We start from the raw sequence: 6,335 nt of genomic DNA on the forward strand, positions 1-6,335 counted from the left end.
GCTCATACTATACACTTTCCTTTTCTCAAGAACTCTAGCCCTTCAAGCTCGTTGCTTCCCCAAACCTTCAAATACTTATTTTATATGGTTTTTCCAGCTTCATCATTGTTTTATGCTACTGAGTTAGTCCAAAACAATCTTTTCTAACATGGGTAGAAACCAAAAGTTACAAATGTTTATTTTTATAAACTGTATTTTTTGTACAGGAAATGTAAAGTAACCTTTGACAATAACAACAAAAAAACCTCAAGAAGTTCCAAGAACATTTGGTGGAAAGTAAGTCATATTATTACCCTTAATGCCAGTTTCCCTTTCTAAATTCCACTAAACTTCAAGTGCATTTACAAGCACAGAAATGCATATATTTGTGAGAGTATATGACTGTGTGCATACATGCATATAAACTCTTAACTATCACACTAATCCATGTAATTAAGATATTATTGCTCCCTTATAAATTTCAAATGATTTCTCCAGTCATTTTCCTTTTAAATTTTTATTTGCATATTATTAAATTTTTGAAATATTTCTATTAATGATTTCTGAAGTTTGTGTCTTGCTTAGAAAGACCATTCTTACTTCAAGCCTATGTGAAAAAAAGCTTCAGTATTTTCTTCTAGCACTTTAAAGTTTTCATTTATTATGCTTAAATGTTGGATAAATCTAAAATTTATTTTGGTGTAAGGACCAAGGGAAGGAGAAACCCAGCTATATTTTTCCAAATGGCTATCCATTTTTCCTAACACTGTTTTCTGAATAACCCGTCTTTTCTACATAAACTGAAAATATTGCTTTATTTAAACTCAATTTCCGTAAGCATTTGATATAATTATTGGGTCTCTCTTCTGATCCATTGCTCTACCTAAATGTATTAACTGGTACTAAGGGGGTATTTATTAATTTGCTTTGTAATACATTTTAATGTTTGATGTGGCTCATTGCTCATGTGTTTAAGAAACTTCCCAGCTTGTCTCAAATGTTTTTACTTCCATTTGAAGTATAGAGTCATCCTGTCAGTTTCCAATAAATAGTCCAGATTAAGCAGCACTGTATGATACTGGGTGTCCTATGTTTGGCCTTTGGTTTTAATCACTGTCCCTGCTACCATAACTTCTGCCCTTTTTATTAAACTGGGTCAGTGATATCCCTAGAACCTATTAGAGTGGTTTCAGACATCAGTGTCCAAGAACATCTTGTAGCATGCCTTAGGGGAAATAACTTGATAGAGGAAATCCTGTTTTACTATAATGTCCCTAAACATTTACTCAAGGCCTCAGGCAATGATTCTAAACATTTGGGCTGGGGACACTTGGACAAGAGCAGAATTATTGCAGGAGTTTGTGCCACTAAGTGCACCATAATGGAATCTGCTTCTTTTGTCTGGCTGAGATTCTCTATTCCTCTCCTGATAAGGACAGCTTGATTTTACTCTGGGGAATCCTTCTTCCTCCAATTTCAGTCCATGTTATTTATTTGGTACCAAACCCACACCCCAGATCCCAGGGTGGGCCTGTGACTCAGGCCTGGGTAGAGTGTTTTCCAACTCTCTGACCAAAGTAAATGTTTAGTGATGGAAACATGAAAAAGGTTCTGGACTTTTGTTTCCAACCATTTTGAAAAAGCAATTCTTTCTTTCTTTTTTTGTAGAGATTAACTAAGGGCAATCTGCTGGATTTGTTGGATGCCACATATCTGTGGCCCTGTCTGAAAACTAGGCCAACATGGAAGAATGCAGAGTTGATAGACACGAGGGAGATATTCCAGCCTGTAGACCTTGTCTGAGCCACTGGGCCCTGTCAAGCCTGACACTAGATCAACACATGGTTTTTTTTCTTTCTATACTCCAGTGAAGTTCCCTTTCTGCATGTGCCTATTTGAATTTTTTGCCTATTTGTTAATTTGACAAATATTTATTGAGCTGGGGATACAGCAGTAAAAACAAATATGTGCTAGCCATCGGTTTTCAACTGAATATATATCTTACGTTGAGATGCATGTAACTATAGTTATCAGTCAGGGTTCTCCAGAGCAACAGAACTAACGAGATATATATCTGTACATACTTGGTATGGTATATGTATATTAAGTCATGTAATTGGCCCATGTGACCACGGCGGATGGCAAGTCCGAACTCTGGAAGGCAGGCTGCAGTCTGGAAACTCTGATAAAAGTGTTATTGAAGACCTGAGCCAAAATTCCCAGGGAAAGCTGACAGGCTAGAAATTCCAGCAAGAGTTAAACCTTAAGGCAGAAGTTCTTCTGACCTCTGGAACCCTCAGTTCTTGCTGTTAAGACTTCCAACTTGTTGGGTGTGGTCCACCCGCATTATGGAGGGTAATTCCATAATGATGGTAGATGCTTATCCCATCTATGAAATTCTTCCACTGACAACTAAGACAGTATTTGACCAAGCAACTGGACACCCTAACCTACCCAAGTTGGCATATAAGATTAACCATCACACTGTAATTCCAATTTATGCAGTCATTGCTGAAAAGAATAAAACATGGATTTACACATGCTTCTGAGCTCGCAGTGGCTTTTTCTCATTTTGTATTTTTTAATCAACAGGTTCTAAACGTATAAATTTTCATGCGGATCCCTGAAATAGAAAACATTTGGATGGTATAAAAGAATTAAAGAAAAAAAACAAACAAACAAAAACAAACCTCCTTGATCATGAGCGAAAAAATGGAAATGCATTCTCTTAAATAACCCTTCCTATTTGGTGGGAGCTTAAACACAAAGAGAAGCGAAAACTGCCTTTTTCCTTTTTACCATGAGCAAATCAGATTTTAAAAGTGTCTTATATATAAGCCACATGTCAGAATACTTGGGATTTACCTTTTGTCTTGATAAGATAGTAGAAGCCCAATCCTGGATAACAGGCATGTTCAATGCAGCAGGTACTACTGTGAATAGAGAGTATCTTGGCTACTCACAAGACTCAGATAGGCTCTAAAAAATCCCAAAAGCCCTCTAAATAATTGGATGACCCTGAACCAGCAGTCACTCTTAGTGAGCAATAGAAAAATCTAAGGTTGGACTGTCCAGTATTGGTAGCCAGTATCCACATGTGCCTATTGACCCCTTGAAATGTGGCTAGTTTGATTGAGAAAATAAATTTTAAATTTTATTCACTGTTAATTCAATTTAAATTAAAAAAATTGGTATTCAATTTAACTATTGGAAATTTTTAAGTATTCTTGGAATAATGTGGCACGTGGAGCCCTTTTTCAACTCTAAATTTTACAAAATCTAAAAACAGATAAAGTATTTTCAGTGAAAACAGCATCTAAATTGAGATGTGAATTGAGACTCCAAAATGAAAAAAAACTCATTATTTTTATATTGATTACATGGTGAACTGATATTCTTTTGTATATATTGGATTAAATAAAATATATTAAAATTAATTTTGCATCTTTCATTTTGTGTTTTCAATTTAGAGAATTTAAAATTTCATATGTTGCTTGATTCTATTTCTATTGGACAGCACTAAGCGAGGTATTCTGAGAACTGGATCTGAAATCAGGATGGCCTGGACTCCACATTTTTTTTTTTTTTTTTTTTAAGATAATAGCATGACTGTGAAGACTTTATTTCGAGATGGACTCCAATTTTGACTTCACAGCTTATTAGCTGGGTTACCTTGGCAAGCTACCTAAATTTTCTCAAATTCTTTCCCTATATGATTGAGGTATTAATAACACTTACTTCATAGTATTTTTCTGAGAATTAAATGAGTTAATATGCCTAAAATGCTTAAAACTGTCTCTGGAACATAAATACTCAATCAAGGTTATTATTTTAATTTACAAAATTTGAAGCTATATATTTTGGTACATAGAGATTCATGACTAGACAGAAAGCCATTGTAAGTGTATCATTTATTTATCAAAGTGACCATATGTGTTTCATGTATACCTTTTCCCTTGATTTTGTCTGATATTCTTATTACATCCCTTTTGTAGCTTGTGGGTAGCTTTACTGTATCTTCTTTTATTTTTCTTTTGGTATGACTTTATTTAGGTAAGTCTACTAAAAGTTGAATATATTTGGAATATTTTCTAATCCAATTTTTGGAACTACCTTTAATATAGGACTTCAAACTGTCCTTTTTCTTGTTAGTTTAAAGTACTACACTGACAGCTAAAGTCCTGTATTGACTGCTATCTTTGATCTTAAGGGTATTGTATAATTTATCTTGAAAACTATTTTGTTGTTATTGTTGTTTGTTTTTGGCAAAAGGGTAAATGTGGGTCCTGTTAGTCCATCTTGGTCAGAAGCATAAGTCAAAACATTCTTGTATCTTTTTTGTGGTCATAAACATCCATTTCTCTTGGATATGTAGCCAGGAGTGGAATTGCTTCATGATAGGGTAGTCATCTCTTTTGCAGTTGTAGAAATTTCCAAATAGTTTTGCAAATTGATTATAAAACTTGACACTTGAACCAAAAATGCTTGAGAGTTCCCATTGCCCCATATCCTCACCTACCTCTCTTCAACTATTGATTACCCTAGGTCTTTTTTTAATGGACTTATGCCCATATTTTCACAATTATTTATAATAAGAATTATTCCAGTTGTGTATTGTGTAACAAATCACTCCAAAAATTACTGGCTCAAAACAACAAATTTATCATTTTCTTCAGTGGTTCTTTGGGTTAACTGGGCTCAGTTGGGTGATTTTCCTGTGAGATCTCCCACAAAATTGAAGTCTGATGGTGACTGTGGTTGTTGGCATGTGAAAGCTCGACTGGTGGGTGTTCAGGATGTCTCATTCGCTTGACTGGCAATGTCTTCTGGCTGTCCCCTGGAACCTCCACTGAGACTGTTGACCAGAGGGTCTATGAATGTCCTCCCCATGTAGCTTAGGCCTCTTAAAACATGATGGCCTCAGGGTATCCAGACTTCTTACATGGCGTCTGGCTTCTCCCAGGGTGAGGGTTTTAAGAGGCCTAAGCAGAAACTGAAAGATTTCTTATGACCTAAGATATCCCAGGATATTCTTGGTGTTATACTTTACTGATCAAACAAGTCAGCAAGAATACCCAGCTTCAGGGAAGGGGAATTGGGCTCCATTCATTGATATGAGGAGCAGCAGGTGTGTGCTGGGAAGGAAGACATTTTTTAACTGGTATTTTTGGCAATGATCTGCCACTAGAATGAAACAACAGCTTCATGTATAAACTATTTCTGGGCACCTCTTATGCACTGGGTTCTGTGCTGGATGCTGAAGATAAAGAATTTAACAAGGTCTGGTTTCTTTTTTTAGTCTACTATTCCTCTCTATTTAAAAAAACAACAGCATTCTAAAACCTGTAGCTTATCCCTTTCACTTCATGGATTGGTTAGCAATCTTCTTTGGGAGACTCAGATTTATTATAATTTTAACAACATAATTAGTTTTTGTAAACAATGTTTCAACATTGAGCTGTGCAATGAACTGATTCTCACCCAGTTCCTAGCTCTTTTTCTGTCTGTTGCAAGTGTTCCTTGCATATTCCAAAATAAATAAATAAATAAATAAACCCCATAAAAAAGGTGTCTTCCAATAGAAAGCCCATGAAAGTATCCACATCAAAAGACCAAAGCAACAAGTTAGAACACAGAAAAGGCTTAGAATCTTTATCGTCCATTTCAAAAAGTGAAACTGAATCTTGCTGTCCTTTTCTACTTTATTTGAAATGTTAAACAATTAAGGAGAAATTTCTAACAACTTATTTTTAAACTAATATAAAACTTTGGAGAGGATCTTTATTCTTGACACATGAACCAAAAAAATATTGAGTAGACCAATTATATTACATTATAATAAGTATAATGTATAATAAGTACATTATACTTATTATGTAATAAGTATAAAATAAGTTTATTTTATACTTATTACATAATCTAAAATCATTAAAAATGTTTCATCAGAAATGATTAAATGAAATTCTGTGTTTAAAAATGAGCAGAAGACAACTTTGGAGAAAAGAGAAGGGAAAAGGAATTAGTGGAGAGTAGTTTCATAAATGCTTGGGAAAAAAAGGACACTTGGAATATCTGGTTTTACTCCAAGTTAACAGATTTTTATATAAGAGACTTTTTAAAAATACTGTCTATGCTTGTGGGATAATCCCTCATTCATTTGGTTGATGCCAAACTGAAACACAGGGAGCTTGCTGGCACATGGTCTGGGCAGGCCGTTAGGACCAAAAGTCAACAGGGTTTGCTGACAACAAGCCAAAGTTTAGAGCTTTCATAGTTTCAGGACATGAGCGGAATCCAATATTTGAAAGATTAAAAAAAATGGTGGAAATTGGTTCTCGGTTGACTAATAATAGATG

The sequence above is a fragment of the Choloepus didactylus genome, chromosome 14, assembly GCF_015220235.1.
Source record: "Choloepus didactylus isolate mChoDid1 chromosome 14, mChoDid1.pri, whole genome shotgun sequence".
In the NCBI taxonomy this organism is placed as follows: domain Eukaryota; kingdom Metazoa; phylum Chordata; class Mammalia; order Pilosa; family Megalonychidae; genus Choloepus; species Choloepus didactylus.